The following is a 19,158-nucleotide window of genomic DNA, read 5'->3' on the forward strand; positions in this document are numbered from 1 at the left end:
GCTTAGCTCCCAGCCGGGTTAAACCACAACATAACTCTATTTACACCTTAATTATTTTAAATTAAATATTATTTCTTAAAATAACTTCATGATTTTTGTTAGTCTGAGATTTATAATTTCCTTCATAAATTATTCAATTCAATACTGAATGAGACTGAGATGGATACATGTGTAAAACCTAACTAGCTGTGAACTCACTCAGGTTTGTCTACCTATAGTAAACATCTCTGAAGGGAAGAATTTAATTGAGGAAAGCCCAGCTCCTCTGCTTGCTTTCAGGATAAAAGATTTCCAGCTCATGCTCTTCAAAAGGATGCATGGGTTGTAACTGAAATACAGGTTTTTCACAGATCATCTTTGGAACTCCTGTAAGACAGCTGTTGTGACTTGCTACCAGCAACCAGTATGTTGTTACCCTATAGAATGACACACGGCATCCAAGCATCAGTTTTACTACACAGGAAAAGCAGCTTTGCCAGTGAGCCAAGGCCAACTGCCTCTCCCTTAGGAGTTCACTGAAGTGTGCAGCAGGGAGGCAAGGCCTCAAAGGGGTGGCAGGGCAAACCATCTGCTTGATGAAGCCCTTCCCACCCCATCTCTGTTTTTCATACATTTCTGCATGCTGCCACACCATCTTTCTCTGTACTTACACCAGCCACTACATGAGGCACAGGCTGGGGAAGTGAGCATATGTGTTTTTTCCTTTTACATGAAGTTCTGGCAAGGAAGCTGCTTGCTGGTCACAGCTCCCTGTCAGTGAGGACTGGTGTACAAAGGGCTCCCAGGGTGCTTCCTGAAGTGCAGTAGGGATGCAATTACTTAGCTCTGCAGGGGTCCCTTGGTGTCTCTCCAGGATGTGTACGTTCAAGGACCTGGGTCCTTGAATGTGTGTTGAGGCACTGCATTGAAAGCACAGATAGGACTGAAACCCTCTGCCTGGTCCTGCTCTTTTGATTACTTTTTGAGGCAGTAGCATTAGTGTGAAAGTGCTTGTTTCCACAAGGAAGCAGTAGTGTTAGTGTGAAAGCACTTGTTTTCACAAGAAAGCTGTACTGAACTAGTTGGTAAGTGAATTTCAAGCCTTGTTGCTGTTCCAGGATAAGTTTGAACATGGGAACCTGTTTGAGAGTATTAGAGACAAGTTTATTTGTGGTAGTCCTAGCTGCTTTTCACACATAGACAAGCTGTAACTTTTCACTGCCAGTTCTCACAGGTTGTGGGGACATTCTGTGGTGCACTTTGGGAGTGCTCTGAGATCAGGAGAGAGAACAGTTTTTATAGTTTCCAGCCTGTGATCTTGAAAAAATCTGTGTTAGTCTGCATAGGGTCCCTACGTGGGACTTGCTGCTGACTTCCTTGTGACACCATGAAATTTGGGTGGGTCTGCCTACATGCAACTTTGGCCTCAAAGGCTGTGTTTACCACTGGCTTCTTGAAGTTTCTGGACTCCTAGTAGATAGGCAACATAAAGAGTCTGTCTTTCTCAGTACCTGTGGTTTGGCAGTGAGAGTGTCTCCACAGTGTCTCTGGTGGGGGTCTTGTGTCAGGCATGACAGTGAAGTTGAGCTCTGAAGAATTAGCTGCTTTGTCTGAAAATCCAAAGCTGCACTTTGCTCTCAGTGGAGGCATCTTCCCCAAGCTGGCCCTACACCCACCATCTTGGATTGAAGTAGCTGTAAATGGAGAGTGCAGTACCTTCAGCATTCTCCTTGCATGAAGGGTTGTGCACGTCTGCTCTGGGGGGCGTTGTTAAAGCCTCTTCTGGAGCAGCTTGCACACTGGACCTGGCTGATAACTGTGTGGTGTAGACAGCTTTCGTGGTTGTGTGTGTGTTCACCTGGTTGAGAAGTTTCTTGGCTTGTGCAGGGGAAGTCCATAGCTGCAACATGTAGGGCATGTAGCTGTAGTAGGAGAGGTTCTTGCAAGTATCTTGGAACTGTATGACCTGCTCCTAGTTAAACAGGGCAGCTCAACAGACCAACCATACTGCAGTCATGACTGATTCCTTTGCCAGGCTCTGCCTTTCAAAGTTTTATATTCTTTTAGCTTCAGCTGAGCTTTGTGGCTAAGTTAGGTTTTGTGTGTTAATCATACCAAAAAAGTCTGTAGAACCAGAGTCTCTTTGGGACCAGACTTTTGCAGCTGTAGTTATCACAGAATCACAGAATATCAGGGATTGAAAGGGACCTTGAAAGATCATCTAGTCCAACCCCCTGCCGGAGCAGGAACACCTAGATCAGGTCACACAGGAACACATCCAGGTGGGTTTTGAAAGTCTCCAGAGAAGGAGACTCCACAACGCCCTGGGCAGCCTGTTCCAATGCTCTGTCACCCTCACCGTAAAAAAAGTTTTGTCTCATATCTAAGTGGAACCTCCTATGTTCCAGCTTACACCCATTGCCCTGTGTCCTATCATTGGGTGTCACCGAGAAGAGCCTGGCTCCATCCTCCTGACATTCTCCCTTTACGTATTTACAAACATTAATAAGGTCACCCCTCAGTCTCCTCTTCTCCAAGCTAAAGAGACCCAGCTCCCTCAGCCTTTTCTTGTAAGGGAGATGCTCCACTCCCTTAATCATCCTTGTGGCTTGGTGCTGCACTCTCTCAAGCAGTTCCCCGTCCTTCTTGAATGGAGGGACCCAGAACTGGATGCAAAATTCTAGATGTGGTCTCACTAGGGCAGAGTAGAGGGGGAGGAGAACCTCTCTCGACCTACTAACCACAGCCCAAGATGCCATTGGCCTTCTCGGCCACAAGGGCACAGAGCTGGGTCATAGTCATCCCACTGTCCACCAGGACCCCCAGGTCCCTCTCCCCTTCACTGCTTTCCAGCAGGGCAGTCCACAATTTATGCTGATGTCTAGGGTTGATCTTGCCCAGATGCAGGACTCTACACTTGCCCTCATTATATTTTATTAAGTTTCTCCCCAACCAGCTCTCCAGCCTGTCGAGGTCCTGCTGGATGGCAGCACAGCCTTCCGGCATGTCAGCCACTCCTCCCAGTTTAGTGTCATCGGCAAACTTGCTGACAGCACACTCCATTCCCTCATCCAAGTCATTGATGAATATATTGAACAATACTGGTCCCAGTACCAACCCTTGAGGGACTCCACTAGATACAGGACTCCAACTCGACTCTGTCCCATTAACCACAACCCTCTGGCTTCTTCCCTTCAGCCAGTTTACAGTCCACCTCACTACCCGATCATCCAGACCACACTTTCTCAGTTTAGCTGTGAGGATGCTGTGGGAGATGGTGTCAAAGGCTTTAATGAAATCAAGATACACTACGTCCACTGCCTTTCCATCACCTATTCAACCACTTATAGCCTCATAAAAGGCTATCAGGTTGGTCAAGCGCGACTTCCCCATGGTGAAGCCATGTTGACTGCCCCTAATGACCCTTTTATCCTTGATATGACTAGAGACAACACCAAGGATAAGTTGTTCCATCACCTTACCAGGGATGGAGGTGAGGCTGACCTGTCTGTAGTTAGCCAGGTCCTCTTTCTTGCCCTTTTTGAAGACTGGAGTGACATTTGCTTTCCTCCAGTCCTCAGACATCTCTCCTGATGCCCATGACTTGCCAAAGATGATGGAGAGTGGCCTAGCAATGACTTCTGCCAGCTCCCTCAGCACCTGCAGATGCATCCCATCAGAACCCGTGGACTTGTGGATGTCCAGCTTGCTTAATTGGTCCTTAACCCAGCCCTCATCAACCAAGGCAAATTCTTCCTTTTTTCTGACTTCATCTGGGGTCTCAGGGGTATGGGGCTCCTCAGGAGAACCTCTGACATTATAGACAGAGACAAAGAAGGCATTCAGTAACTCTGCCTTCTCTTTATCTTCTGTCACCAGGGCACCCACCTCATTCATTAGTGGGCCTACATTGCCTCTAGTGTTAGTTTTATCCACAATGTATTTGAAGAAGCCCTTTCTGTTGTCCCTGACCCCTCTTGCATGGTTTAGTTCTAGGGAGGCCTTAGCTTTCCTACTTGCCTCCCTACATCCTCTGACAACAGCCTTATATTGCTCCCAAGTGGCCAGCCCCTCCTTCCATGATCTGTAGACACTCCTCTTCCACTTGAGTTTGCCCAGCAATTCCCTGTTTAACCATGCAGGTCTCCTGGTTCTCTTTCCTGACTTCCTACCTGTTGGAATGCTCTGTTCTTGAGCTTGGAAGAAGCAGTCCTTGAACGCTAAACAGCTATCCTGGGCCCCTTTTCCTTCAAGTACCTTGTCCCATGGGATTTCCCCTAGCAAATGCTTGAAAAGGCCAAAGTTGGCCATACTGAAGTCCAGGATTGCAATTCTGCTTGGTACTCTGTTCCTGACACATAAGATCCTAAACTCCACCATCTCATGGTCACTGCAACCAAAGCTGCCCTCAACCACAACCACTTCAACCAGCCCCTCCTTGTCAGTGAGGAGAAGATCCAGCAGTGCTCCTCTCCTAGTTGGCACATCCACCATTTGCATCAGGAAGTTATCATCAATACAATGAAGGAACTTCCTGGACTGAAGATGGCTGGCTAAGTAGGCCTTTCAGCAAATGTCAGGGTAGCTAAAATCTCCCACAATAACGAGGGCCTGTGTTTGCGAGGCTGCTATCAGCTGTCTGTAGAAGGCCTCATCAACTTCCTCATCCTGATCTGGTGGCCTGTAATAGACACCCACAATAGTATCCTCCATGCCAGCCTGCCCCTTAATTCTCACCCACAGACTCTCAACTCGCTCCTCATCCGCCCCTGGATAGTACTCAGTACAATGTAGTTGCTCTTTCACGTAAAGAGCAACTCCACCACCTCGCCTTGCTGGCCTGTCTTTCCTGAGCAGGACAATAACTATAGCTATTGTTCACGCTCCAGTGGATTGCACAGGCCTGAGGTATTTTCTTCTTGCCAGAGTTCTGAGTACAAGAACCTCTGCTGTTGCACCTTAAACAAAAGAAAACCACTCGTCATTGTGATCACAGAAATATTTGTGTCCCATTTATAGCTGATAATGTACTGTCTATTTGACAAATGAGACATATTAGTCTATTTGAATATGGGATCTATTCCACAATCTTTAACATGGTACAATAGTCACTGTTCTCCAAGGGGTTGTTTCGGGCTGTTTCTAGGATTTAATCTGTGCTATTTCTAACCTCCTCCAACACCTGGTCAGTTTGCGGTACTCATTGAACACCTCTTATAACTGAGCAAGGAGAGTGATCTTCTTGCCGACCAGATTGGAGCAGTGAGCAGGATGTCCTGTACAATACTGAATCAGATGAAGTTTGAGGAAAGTTAGCTGCCAAAGCATACTGGGATCTTGCTTAGCTTGGTGCATGTGTATGGCAGACAAGTGATGCTTTAAGGCAGGCTGCCTAGTAGATGGTGCCTATATCAGGCCTATGGAAGGTGGGGGGCAATGCTGTTCAGTTAGAAGGAATTTGAAAAATCCTTTAATTTGAAATATTTTGTTATGCTGCAGGGGATGTGGTGTGACATGCTGGTGTGCCTCTGAACACTTTTTTTTTTTTTTGGTAGCATCTCTTGCAGGTTTAGTAGGGTACAAATACTAGCACTAGAAATAAATTTGAGAGTGCTGTCATCAGTTATTCATATCAGGAAACTGCTTTAACAGTAAACAGCCTTTGGCATTTAGCTCTGGGAAGAGTAGTTTGCAGTGTGGCAGACTTAATCTCTTGTCTCATGTCACCCATATTTTTTTATAAAACCATCTTTGCCCTGACCACTTCCCCTCCTAAAGTTTAGGCAAGAGGTGACATGTTGTTTGTTTGTTTTGGTAGAGGTCATTGTTGTTCTTCTACGGCAAGTTTCTCTGCCTTCTTTGTGTCCAGGTCTGGGCTCCCCAGTACAAGAGGGAGATGGAGCTCCTGGAGTGAGTCCAGTGGAGGGCTATGAAGGTGATGAGGGGACTGGAGCATCCCTCATATGAGAAGAGGCTGAGAGAGCTGGGCCTGGTTAACTTGGACAAGACTGAGAGAGGATCTTATCAATGTGTATAAATATCTGAAGGGAAGGTGTCAAGAAGATGGGGACAGACTCTTTTCAGTAGTGCCCAGAGACAGGACAAGAGGCAACAGGCACAAATTGAAACATGGGAAGTTCCAGCTGAATATGAGAAAACATTTCTTTACTGTGAAGGTGACAGAACACTGGCACACGTTGCCTAGAGAGGCTGTGGAGTCTCCTTCTCTGGAGACATACAAAACTGTTTTCCCCACCCGCCACGTGCATTTTGAAGGAGGCAGTCCCTAAGCTGATGCAATCTAACTGCATCTAAGCTGTAGGTTGTTACTTCCATGAGCTATAAAGGATCTTAACGTGTTTTTTTTAAATCGAGGCTCATGTGTGTGCATTTGGCTTGCCCGATGGCTGGTGTAGATGATAGCTCACGTGCCCAAAACTCCTTGTGCCGATGTTGGATCTGCCCCTCGGTAAAGGACCACATCCCGTGTGTTCAGGTTTTATTCCTTAACGTGTTGTAGTTATTTTATTTTATTTTATTTTATTTTATTTTATTTTATTTTATTTTATTTTATTTTATTTTATTTTATTATTATTATTTCTGAAAGAAAGAGTGGATTTTTTGTGGGTCTCTCTGTGAGCGTATCGAACCAGGCCGCAGTAAGTACGCGTGAGCGAGTAGGCTGCAGCGCGTACTGGACAGTAACGGAGTGCTACCCTGCTAGCAGTGGAGAGCCAGGTGAAGGTGTCCAGGGTAAGGGCTTGTTCTGCCTCAGGTTGAACGGAAAGTTTCTGAAGTTGAGCATCCCGGGGGATGTTTGTAGGACTGTTGTTAGACGATAAAAGTTCAGATGGTTGTGGATGAATGGGATTTTATTTGCTCTTTCAGATAGCTATTCCTACCAAAGATCGTATCAGTTACAAAACATAAGCTTGCAGTTTATACATTTTGTAGCATCTGTAGCAAGATAAACTGGCAGATGAATAAATTAGCAAGTACAAACACACGTGACTCTATAGACAAGATTAAGTAACGTGCAGTTACTTCTCTGTAAAAAAATTGTTAATGGTCAACACTGACAGAATTGGGTGATATTTGCAACATAAAGGGTAAAGAATGTGGAAATTTCTAGTATGTTGATATTACTCTGTTAACAAAACTGAAGTACCAGCCACTTGCTATTTCTAGTTCTTCTAGCGCCCCCTGCTGCCACCTGCTGGCGAGAAAGCGGTACTGCAGACGCAACGGCGCGGCGCGATAGCGACCTCTGCCGCCACCTGCTGGTCTAAAGTGGGCACTGCAGGCCGAGCGGCGCCGCGCATGCGTGGTAGCCGCAGCGCCGCCGGCATTCTCGTTAGTGCCTCTGCCTGCGGCAAAATGGCGGCGTCCTGCTCCTGGGGAGAAGCTGTGTCGCCTCGGCTCGGGACGGGACGGGACGGGACGCGACACCACACCACACCGAGTTTGGTGGTCGGGGCCGCCCCGGGACGGTGCGCGGGGCGAGGCGGCGGGCGGTCGGCGCGCTGCGCGGTCGGCGGTTCCTGGGGCAATGGCCCTTGTGCGGGGCGGGGGGCGAGCCGCGCCCTGCCGGACCCGTGCTCCGCGGGGCTGTGCGGTCTGGCGGTGGCGAGCCCGGGCGAAAAGGGGCGGGGGAGGGAGGGAGAGCACGGAGAGGAAAGGAGAGGCGGGGAGCGGCACGGTGGAGGGGGGCGTTCCGGAGTCCCCGCGGGGTCGGGTGGGCTGCTCCGTCCCGAGGCATGCTGGGAGCTGTAGTCCTGCGCTGCCGGGCGGCCGCCTCGGTCACTGCGCAGCCACCCCGCTGTCGCTGTGGCTTTGGCCCGCGTACGGCGTGTCACACCCCGGTGTGTGCTCCTGGGGGGTGACAGCTCAGCCTCCGGATCCTTACCGAGGAGGAAGCCGGGGGAGAGAGCGAGCGAGAAACGCCTGAACCGTGACATCGTCCCGGCGGCACGCAGAGCGGGAGCTGCGGTGAGTGTCCTGCCGCCCGGCCCCTTTCTTAACCCGTCCCCTGTCCCGCGGAACGGCGGGGAACAGGATGGGGGGGGGCGGAGGGGGGACCGCTGCTCGGGGAGGGCTGGGCATCAGTCAGCAGGTGGTGAGCAATAGCATCGCGCATCGCTTGCTTTGCAATGTTCCCTTATCATCGTTGTTATGATTTCCCTGCCTTTTTTGTCCTATTAAACCGTCTTTATCCGAACCCACGAGCTTTACCTGTTTTTTCTTCCCGAGTCTCCCACGGTGGGGAGAAAAGCACCACTCAGCCATTCGCTCTGGCCACCTGCTGGGTTCAGCCAGAACGAGAATGCAGATGGGAAAGAGCAGAATGCGCATGTCCTCATTTGGTTTTCAAAAGGAAACGGACTAACAAGTTACTCTAGCGAACAGTTTGGGGTTGATTGGGCAAGTTCTCCTGACTTCGGGAACTTGTCAGGACTACCGGTCTTCTCTTTCTAATGTTATTTTTCATAATACTCACCGCAAACCCTTGCCGAATTCGAAAAAGTTACAGGGAGGTCGCCTGTGCTGTCTTTGCGTCTCTCTGGAAAGGGGGATGCGTTGCACAGAGGTGTGACTCTTTTTCTCTAATCTCTCGTCAAAAACTTCTGGGTAAACAGATCCTTCAGCTCGTTGGATACGGACGACCTGCAGGGTTGTTTGCCGTTCCCACGACAGGGATAGCTGCAGAGCGGGTACCGAGCGGGAAGGAGATTCGAGCGACAGCTAATGTCACCATCGAGAGCACCGTGGCATGGGAGCAGCCGGGGACAGGACACGGAAGGAGAACTTGATAAGGAGCTGCTCTGGAAGGTGGAGGCAGGCAGCGACCCAAGAGGAGCAAAATCAGCAGGGGAAGGTGGGATCGGGGTGGGGGGATGTTAAGAATGTTAAGAGAGGAGGAGCAGCCGAGAGGAGCAACTTTTCCCTTTCCTGTGGAGGGAGATGATGATGGAAAACCTGCCCTGAAGAAACGCTTGCCGCTTGCCATTCAGGCTGTAAAGCCGCGCATGCGTCTTCCTGAGACCGGCTGCACGCGTGTGGCATCTCAGGCCGTGAGCTGCTCAGGCAGGGATTTCTCCGTGCAGGGCGTAGAGTCCCTGGGAAAGCCATCATCTGGTGGAAGAAAGCCCAGGGGACTTCTCAGAGGTAAGAAGCCTTCAAACATACAGGGACCCCTAACTCGTGCACTGAGCGTGCGAGACAAACATCCGTGGCACAAAGATCAAGGACGACTTCTCAGAGGTAAGCAGCTTTCCCTTTGTTCCCCCGTCCTCTCAGGAGCCCTCCTTACACTCTTTGCACACGCTTGAGGCCCACAACACTCATTTTCTCCCCTATTTAGCATTCCTAGTCCCTGCTGTGGGGAGTAATTGCCTCAGGTGACCTGAAAATTAAACTGATATTCACGTTTTAAAGAAAAGGTGCAGCACTGAAGAAGCTTCCAGGGTGGAGTGTAGTTGCGCTACATAAAAGATCCTGAGGCCTCCAACCTTAGACGTTGGTCACGCTGGGGGAACCTGGTGTGCTGACTCTAAGAGGAACAGCAGTACGGAGTGTAGAGCAGAGCGGAGGCGCTGCGGATAGGCTCTGTGACGAGACGGGAACTTGGTTGTTCTTATGCGTAACTGAGACTGATTTCCAGTGGAATAACAGTGCTGCTAGTGGGGTGCTATCAGACCCTGAGAGCAAAGATACACTTGCCTTTGAGTGGAAAGACCCTGAAATGGGGTGGAAGCAACGACAGAGATGGACAGTTTTACCTCGGGGCCACCAAATTTATTTGAGCAAGTTCCAGAACAAATTTTTGAGCAATTCCAGCCTCCGGAGGAGGTGTTCCTCTTGTAATATGTGGAGGAATTCTTATTGTCAGGACAGGAGAAAACAGTTGTGAAGGAAGCCACTAACAAGCTATTCGACTTTCTGGGAAAACAGGGCTTGAAAGTATTGGAAAATAAATTACAGTATGTAAAAAGAGAAGTCAAGTACTTAGGGCATCTAGCGTCTGAGGGAAAACAAAGAATAAATCCAGAGAGGATTCAGGGAACTGTCGAGCTACCCCTACCCAAAAGTAAGAAAGGGAACTAAAAAGTTTTGAGAGAGGGGGGTTTTTAAGGAATCAGGGGCCACCAAGTCCAAAGGAAAATAGATACTCCCTGATGGGAGAGAAATGCTGAATCAAGTCTTAGTGAGGCAAATATTAATGTTATATTAATATTAATGTTTTATATCAAAGAGAGCTGTTGGGGAATTCAAGCAACGTGTGACGCTGTGCTACGGAAATGTGTATGTGTAGGAGTATACATACTTTGGCTGAACAAGTACGCAGGAGTTGTGTAGTATGTCAAAAGGTAAATAGGAAAATCATCCGCAGTCAGCCCGAAGCGGGGCAAGAACCAGGAATTCAACCCTTCCAAAGCGCACAGGTGGATTTTACAGAACTCCTTAGAATAGGTAGGTTTAAATACTTAATGAGTCTTGGTCGATCACTCGTCAGGGTGGGCGGAAGCTTTCTCTTCGGTATCTGCTACCGTGAGCATGGTAGCCAAGGTAATTCTAGAACAGATGATTCTCAGCTATGGAGTCACTGAAAATACTGACTCTGATCAAGGAAGTCACTTTGCGCCACAAATGTTGCAAGGGCTAATGTAGACTCCAGGAATTAAGTGAAAATTTCACGCTCCTTGATACCCTTCCTCTTCTGGAAGGGTGGAGCGGATCAGACAGTAAAGAAGCAATTGACTAAGTTCTGGAAACTCGGCTCCCCTGAACGAAGAAGCGCTTACCTTTGGCACTTCTCCGAATTCAAACTGCACCAAGAAAAGATGTGGGAAGGAGTTTCACCATATGAAACGTTACTTGGATTGCTATACCTGGACAAAGGGAATGAATTACCTCAATTTGAGACAAAAGATGCTTTTCTTAAGAACCGTGCACTTGGGCGGTCGTCCTCTTTGTCCTCTCTCAGGACCTGCAGATCATTAGCTCAAACCCCACCCTTGGAAGCACTGATCCATCCATTCCGAGTAGGAGATTGTGTTTTGATGCGAACATGGAGAGAATTGAAGCTCTAACCTGAGTGGGAAGGAGTGTTCCAAGTGCTCCTGACTACTGAGATGGCAGGAAGAACGGCTGAGAAAGGGTGGACTCATACCTGGGTAAAAGCATCAGTTAACCCTGATACCTGAGAGACTGCATTAACAAAGACTTTTAAGGTTAAAACTGTTAAAACTATCTATTGTAAACCTTTAACTTCTCCTTAGAAGAATCCTTAATGAATTAATGAGTAAAAGGGATTGAATTACACAGAACTGGAGTGTTTACAGGGAACACTCCCTGGAAGTGAGAGAAGGTGGTGGAGTATTTAATCCCCACCAGAAGAATCCTTATTAGTTTGTGATTTTTATTGTTTTGCTTAATTATTATTTCTTAATTATTACAGGGGTGTGTATATATATAGAGAGAGAAATGATGTATTTTAAGTTTATCTTAGTAATACCTATTCTGAATGCATTAGTGGTAGGATAGAGGGAAAAATCAGCATTTCCAATGAATCCAGAACATCTCTCGAGTTCTATCTCGAAATAATTGTTGGATTTGCACCCATGTGCCTAGAAAGACTGAAAAGGCCTTGTCCTTGATTGCTATTTCCAGCAGCAACTATGTCTGGATACTCTAGATTTTTAAAAATGACAGATCATACTCAGTCCTCGGAAGGAATAGATTTTGAAGTTGAGCTCCCTGCACATAATCCTGGCTACAATATACCGTGTTATCGAAGGTGCCTTTTAAACAACATTGATAGAAACTCAGGGGGCGATAGTACTGACCCTGGGTGTGGAACTATCCACGCAGGGAATAATCCACGCTGCACCAAATATGGTAGCCACAGGAACGCCAATATACATAGCGCACGCCAGATGCAACGTGAGAATCCTGCAACTGGATGGCCTGTCCCAAATGGCGAGAGGTGGTACTGGCTACGTGGCAATAAAGCCAGGCAGGTGTTGCCCCTGGGATGGAAGGGAGCTTGCACCCTGGAGGCAATAATTCCAAACGTAACTATTATTGAAGACCCACAAAGCCAAAGCCCCCTTGAGACCACACGCAGGATTAAGTGGACTCCAGACAATTCTCTAGTAAAATTCTCTAGTATTTCACAGCTTTGCAAGGTGGTTTTTACCTTGGTTAGGGGTGGGTGAATTAGAAAAAGCGATTGTAAATATCTCCGCTATAACTGAAGAACTAGAAAATAAGTTTGATAAGTTTGCCAAAATAGTACCGTAGAATCGAATAGTGTTAGATTCATTAATAACCTCATAAGGAGGAGCGTGCACTGTAATTAATGCTAGTTGCTGTATATATGTAGATCAAATGGGACGAATTTGACTGATATTTGGGGGGAAAAAAAAGTATACTGGGGGGCGTGTGGGGGGGAAGATCCTACACAGAGTAGCTCAAGATGACAGTTCCTGGGCGTTTAGAAACATTTGGGAGAAACTAACTTCGTGGTTACCTGAACAGAATTGGCTCAAACAACTATTTGTTGGTATTGTAAAAATAATGGCATTGTACGCCTACCATCCCCCGTGACATCCGAAGAAGACTATTGCGCCTTAACGTTGGAGAAACTCAAGAGCGCGGTACGTGAAGAGGTGCAAAAACAACAGTAGGAGTAAGGAAAGGAGAGGAGGGAACTGTGAGAAATTAAGTTGTGTTTTTGCAGTAGAGAACTAATTTTCTGTATTCCGAGGTAGTTGTGCAGTCATAATGAGGAGAAACGCTACGTGGGTAAGCGGACAGTAGGCGGCCTCACTGTTCCGAAATAAGGCAGAAGCTTGAGGAAAAACAGGCTGAGCAGCATGGGAACGGTAAAACAAAGATCACAGGTTCCTGAAACATAAGAAAGGGAAAAAAAAAAAAAGGAAATACGAAGGGAGAAATTAAAGGGTTGAAAAAGAAGTAAAATTGTACATACATGGTATAGAGGAGCGTCGAGTAGCTTGTGAACCTGCAGTACTCGGCCAATGAGGACACAGGGGAGGGGATCAGGCGTCGGGGAATAGGGAATAAAAGTTGATGCTGTGCTTACTGCAATGCGCTCCTGATCGGCAGGACGCCCGCCACTGCAACCGCGAATAAAATAGCCTCAGAGAAGATCGTGTGTCAAGAAAATTATTTGAGACGTTTCTCGCAGATATACTTGACGAGGGAGGACCAAGAACACCCGCGCCTTCTTTAAAAAAAATAAATAAATAAATAAATAAAAGGCAGCACACGGGCAGCCTCAGGGTCGCCTTCCCGCAGGGAAGCGGCGCCGTGATTGGCTGGACCGTGAGGGCGGAAGTGGCGTCACGGCTAGCCTTAACTCAGGGCGGAAGCGCTCCGTGATTGGCTCGGAGGAACCCAGGGCGGAGGTGCCGTGCAGGGCTTGCCGGCACTATGGGCGGAAGCTGTCGGGCCGGGCCGGGCCGCCGCGGCGCGGTGCCGCAACGAGGTTGGTGGTCGGTGCCGCCCCGGGCCGGGCCAGGCCGGGAGGGGGCGAGGCGGCGGGCGGTTGGGGCGCCACGCGGTCGGCGGCTTCTGCGGAAACGGCCCTTGTGTGGGGCGGGGGCGGCGCCGCGCTGGACCGGAGCGGAGCGGACCGGGCGTGCGGCGGGGTCTGCACTGCGCGGGGCTTCGGAGGGCTGGGGGAGAGGGGGGCGAAGCGGCGCGGGGGGGGCGGTTGCGTGCGCTTGGCCGACTCCCCTCTGCGTCGGATGGACTGCTCCGTCCCGCGGCATGCTGGGAGCTGTAGTTCTGTGGTGCGCGGCCGGTCTTTCCCCGAGCCGGGGCCGGGGCCGGGGCCGGGGCCGGGCCGTGCGCGCCGGGAGGCGCAGGTTGCCGCTGGCTGCGAGCGCGGCTGCCGGCGGTGAGGCGAGCGAGAGCCTTCGGGGGCGCTTCCCCGGAGCGTCGGGCCGGGAGGGGTGGGGGCTGCGGCGGCCGGGCGCGGGTCCTCGCTGCGCTCGATCGTCGGGCTGCGCCTCGGAGGTTTTCCTCCCCCCGCGTGCTGACGGCCGGCTCTCTCCTTTCCCTGCGGCTCACCAGGGCAGAAGCAGCTCCCCGCCGCTGGGACCCCCGCGGGGTTTGTCGCCGAGCGAAGGTGGCGCGGCAGCTGAAGGGAGGAAAGCTGCAGCTGGCGTGCTGCAGTCGCAGGTTTCCCAGGAGAAAGAGCAGCCCGTCTGTCCCAGCTGTCCGGGTAAGTCGCAGCGACCTCCGGGTGAAACCGAGGCGTGCTCGTAAACTTCCTGCAGCCCAGGCTCAAAGGCTGAATCGAATTTGCAGAAGCACGAACCGCTCGGCGCGGGGAAGCGCAAAGGAAAGCCACGTAGTGCCTGCCAAGCTGTAGTAGCTTCTTAGACCTAGAACGAATTGGCCTGTCGACCTCTGTCTCTTTGTTGCTCAGTCTGTGGTACGAGAGGCTAACCTTTGTCCCGCCTCAGCTTTCAGAGTTGTCCTAGAAATAAACCGGTGCTTGCGGGGCTTTCCAGAACGCTGGTTGTGGTCGGTCAAGACAGACGTGAGAGGTAATTTCTGCCTGTCTGTCTGTCTATTGGTTATGTCCTGAGAGTTTTGCTTGAACTGTGTGCAACAAAAGAAGCCTTGGGGCCGTACTGAGCAGCGAGAGAAAGCAAAACTCCAGGTAAGCGCTGACCGTGGCAAAGTTGCTTGGGAATTGAGCGGCTGGGGGCTTTCCAGCGGAACTCGATACGCAGACAGAAACGTGACCTTCGAGGTCTGCCTTGCGTTGAAGCTGTGGTATTTGACCCATGACTGTATGGAGTTGCTAAATCCTAGAGGGAATGATAGAGACGTCCCTGGTGCAGCCTTTTTTGCCACAGTCATTGCAGAAATGTTGGAAACGTGAGTATCATCCCTCTCTTTAAATTCACCTTTTAAAGCATTCTTTCTGCAGACTCCTGTCTGTGGTTTAGGTACTTGATTTGCGTGAAACAGAGCCAGACTTTCCTATTAACTAGCGCCCTGATTGAAATTGCCTGTCGTCAGAGAACAGGAGCTATCAATGGTGCTTGGCAGTTTAAAATCTCTTGGCTTCTACGGAGGCTAACTTGCCAAAGCGAATAGGAAGTAGCCTAAAGTTCAGTAAAGACGCTGAATAGAAAAGGTCCTCTTCTTGACGGGAAAAGAGCTTCGCAGAACATGAGCTCTGTTTCCCGTAGGGCTCCCTACTTACCCACCCGTTCAGCGATTATTGCAGGCTTTGACTGGTCCCCTCAGGTCCAATATCGTACAAGCGTTGTGCCGCAGACGGTGCCTTAGCTTACTTTCCATCTCGTGCTGCGTTACTTATACCCGCAGAAGACTTACTTCAGCGTCAAATAAACCCTGTGCGAAGCGTCCCCGACTCATGCCAGTGGGACCATCCCGTTGTGGCTGGTAAAATCCAGGAACAGGACGATGCTTGGAGGAACGTAACCTATGGAGGAGCAGGCAACAGTCTCCTGTTAGGCAACAGGTTTTCGAGACTGGTTTTCCCACCCCCCCGCGAATTTTGAAGGAGGCAGTCCGTAAGCTGATGCAATCCAACTGCATCTAAGCTGTAGGTTGTTACTTCCATAAGTTATAAAGGAACTTGATTTTTTTTTGTTTGTTTGTTTGTTTTTGTTTTTTTTTTTAAATCGAGGCTCGTGTGCATGCGTTTGGCTTGTTCCGATGGCCGGTGTAGATGATCGCTCACGTGCCCCAAAGCTCCCTGTGCTGATGTTGGATCTGCCCCTCGGTAAAGGACGGCATCCCGTGTGTTCAGCTTTTCTTCCTTACTGTGTCATATGTATGTATGTCTTTATTTACTTTTCTGAAAGAAAGGGTGGATTTTTCATGGGTCTCTCTGTGAGCGTATCGAACCAGGCCGCAGTAAATACGTGTAAGCGAGTAGGCTGCAGCGCGTACTGGGCAGTATCGGAGTGCTACCCTGCTAGCAGTGGAGAGCCAGGTGAAGGTGTCCAGGGTAAGGGCTTGTTCTGCCTCAGGTTGAACGGAAAGTTTCTGAAGTTGAGCATCCCGGGGGATGTTTGTAGGACTATTGTTAGACGATAAAAGTTCAGATGGCTGTCGACAAAGGGGATTTTGTTGGCTCTTTTAGATAGCTATTCCTACCAAAGATCGGATCGGTTACAAAAGGTTGTAGTAACCTCGCAGTCTCTATGTTCTGTAGCGTCTGTAGCAAAATAAACTGGCAGATGAATAAATGAGCAGGTACAAATACACGTGACTCTACAGCTGAGATAAAATAACATGCAGTTTCTTCTGTGTTTTGTCTTTCAAAGCACATTGTTGCCGAGCGCCTGAGCTTTTTGCTCGCGTTACCGAGGCAAGGAATGACTGCGCTTCTTCCCCCCTCATCCCTCTCTTTTTTTTTTTTTTCTCCTCCTCTCCCTTGATGACAGGGACTCGAAATGTTTTCCTCAGATGTCCACGTGAAAATTAAAAAAAAAAAAAAAAAAAAAAGGCGATGGTGAACACTGACAGAATTGGGTGACTTTTTCAAGGTAGAGGGCAAAGAACGTGGAAATTTCTAGTACGTTAGCGTTACTCTGTTAACAGAACCAACGTACACGCCGCTTGCTGTTCCTAGTTTTTTGGTTTGGTTTTCCTTTCAGTAGTCTCCCTAAAGGCTCCACAAAGGACACCTTGTGTATCTTTTCTGTTCTTCCAGGATTCATTCGTCAGGAAAGACGACCGTGAAATCTGAGGGCTGTGGACGAGGGCTGTGGAACCATCTGGAAGATGGTTGTTGCAGTTGCCTTTGGTCACGTCATTCGTCCTTTTAGCTTGCCCTTTACTTTACCTTGAGTGGAATTTTTCTTGCCACGCTATGTTTGCAGTGGTAACATTGCTGCCGAGGTGTTTTTTGACTAAAAATGATCTTAACTGTAGTAGTGAATTCACAGCGTGTGGCTTTGTGTGCTGACTCCCATGATCACAACTTTTTTTTTTCCTTTGTCATAGATAGGAGAAAAGCTCTTTCCAGAGAGATGGAGAAGGAATTGATTATACCTCTGCCTCATCCTGTGAGACCGGAAGACGGTGAGTGACTAACTGTAAGCTGCAATTCTCAGGAGTCGCATGGCTAAGAGTCTCGGGTTCCTTCTCTGCCTGACCCCCAGGGCCTTAGGCATGGGAAATCTTAGGCTTAATGTTTTTCCCTATGAAATACTGTCACGCTAAGGGGCGTAGCTGACTAACTGTTACGGGTCTGGTCGGATTCAGGTTACTGAACTATCACGGTCACGGATTCACCAATAACGTAGCACGCCCTCGCTCTAGTCGCGTTCAATGAGAACTGTCACGGCTAGGAACAATGCAATGAACAGCAATTTATTACAGCAACAAGGACACAGGTTCTTTGGATCGCTGGCGATAAATTCACTGTCCGCGAAAGCAAGCGAGCACGCATGAAATACACAGGTACTCGTCCTGGCTGTTAATGCATTAAAAGGCACAAAGGCTCTAGAGATTTCTAAGTTTCCAAGGAGACACCTGGTACAACCAAGCGTTCAAATATTACCCCACGGCGTCCCAGTGCGGGGGGAAGAGAGGCTCAGCCCGTCGACTGATCCTGGAAGTCAGAAAGGTATCCTTGGTGATGGTATCTTCCCTAACACCCCCTTTCACTTAAGACAGTTTACATCTATTTTCTCTCCTTTAGGTGGGGCTTGAGTGACTCTAGTCAGGCATACCTTGGTTATGTTTGGTGTAAAGTTTTCTTGCTTTCATTTAAAGGTAGAGGGGTCTGAGAAACTCAGAGCATGCCCTCAGTGAGGGGTGGTCGCACCTTGGAGACACGGAGCTTTTGGGATGGAGGTGTGTTTTGGTATTATGATGATATTAGAATGAGCAAAAGTTCCCTAGAGTGCAGTGTTTTGTTAAAAACATGACAGGTCGTTGGCTCAGGGTAGCAAACGTGCAGCTTATCGGTCTCAGTGTGCACAAGAGCATCTGGTCCCCATCTGGTCGCAGAGCCTATCCGTGGTGTTTCCACTGCGCTTTACGCTCCGTCCCCTTCCTTAGAGTCAGCACACCAAGTTCCCCTAGTGCGATAGCACGTAAAGTTGGAGGCCTAGGGAACGCTTAGGTAGCGCAGCTGCCCTCCACCCTGAAAGCTTCTTCGATGCTGTACGCTTTCTTTAAAAGGTGAATATGAGTTTAATTTGCCTTGTTACTTAAGGCAATTACTCCGCAACTGCCCAAAGCAGCGACAGTGAGAAGCCCACTTCCAGCATCCGCTCCCCACGCAGGGAGGGACGGACGGACAGACGGACGCCGCTCTTTGCCTTGCCCGCCAGGGGAAGGGGAGAACGACCGGGCAGGGAGCCCCACCGCAGCCCCCCTCCCGGGAGTCCTGCACAGCAGTTTAATAAAGTTTGCTTTCCGGCCCGTGCCCCCTTTGGTGGTTGCCATCGGGGGAAGTGGCTGTCGCCGTCTGTGTGTGGGTGCAGGTTCCGTAGCGGGGTGGGTGTGGAGGGGGGGCGTGGCCCCGTGTCCACCGGCCGCGGGATGCTGACGACCCCTCGGAGTGCGGGGCCAGCCCTGCCGGGTGGGGGGGCAGCTCGCTGCTGTCTTTGCTCCCCGGGCTGGGGGGACTGCTCTGGGTGGCGGGGGCTGCTTGCAGAGGCGCAAGTGGGGAGGGGGCTGGGGGTTCCCGGCAGGACCCCCAGGGCAGGGGATGGCGTTGTGGAGGCCGGGTCCCGGGGGATTGGCGGCTGGGGCAAGCAAAGCCCAGGAGGGGGTGGCATGGGGTGGCAGGCACAGGTCCGCGGGTGCTGGGCTGCAGGTGGGGAAGCCTGGGGCTGGCTCCATGGTGTCTGCAGTGTCAAGCCGCCAGGAGCACCATTCCCCAAGCAAGCCGGGAGTTGTGGTCATTGGGCTCAGAGCATCCCGTTGCCCATGTTGGGTTCGTTGTTATTATCTCCCTGCCTTTTTTGTCCCGATAAAAAATGTACTGTTTCAGCTTGCCGCCGCTCAGCTTCCCAGCCGTGAGCGGCACGTTGCTCAAGGCAGACCCTTCCTCCCTGAGGCGGCGTGGGGTGCAAATTTCTGCTGTTTTCGTTTGTGTTTCTCTGGGAAAATGGTCTGGGAAGATGTCCCTGCTGCCCTCAGGAC

The 19,158-nt window shown here is 49.8% G+C and overlaps 1 protein-coding gene across 50 annotated transcripts in view; it reads left to right on the top strand.

The window, feature by feature from the left end:
* Positions 1-18,479, top strand: part of DOK1 (docking protein 1) — a 65,179-nt gene extending 46,700 nt beyond the window's left edge. The window contains exons 7-15 of one of the 50 annotated variants that reach the window (XM_083832953.1): positions 7,168-7,469; positions 7,866-7,968; positions 8,616-13,492; positions 14,083-14,233; positions 14,478-14,561; positions 15,680-15,826; positions 17,005-17,629; positions 17,779-17,859; positions 18,224-18,479. The gene's annotated coding sequence lies outside the window, so the exon portion shown is untranslated. Of the gene's footprint in view, positions 1-7,167; positions 13,493-14,082; positions 14,234-14,477; positions 14,562-15,354; positions 15,512-15,679; positions 16,900-17,004; positions 17,630-17,778; positions 17,860-18,189 lie in introns of all 50 variants that reach the window. The other 49 variants (XM_083832957.1, XM_083832916.1, XM_083832926.1 and 46 more) reach the window with 49 other exon arrangements.
* The last annotated feature ends 679 nt before the right edge of the window (positions 18,480-19,158 follow it).

Source organism: Anser anser (genome assembly GCF_964211835.1).
Source record: "Anser anser genome assembly, chromosome: 4".
In the NCBI taxonomy this organism is placed as follows: Eukaryota; Metazoa; Chordata; class Aves; order Anseriformes; family Anatidae; genus Anser; species Anser anser.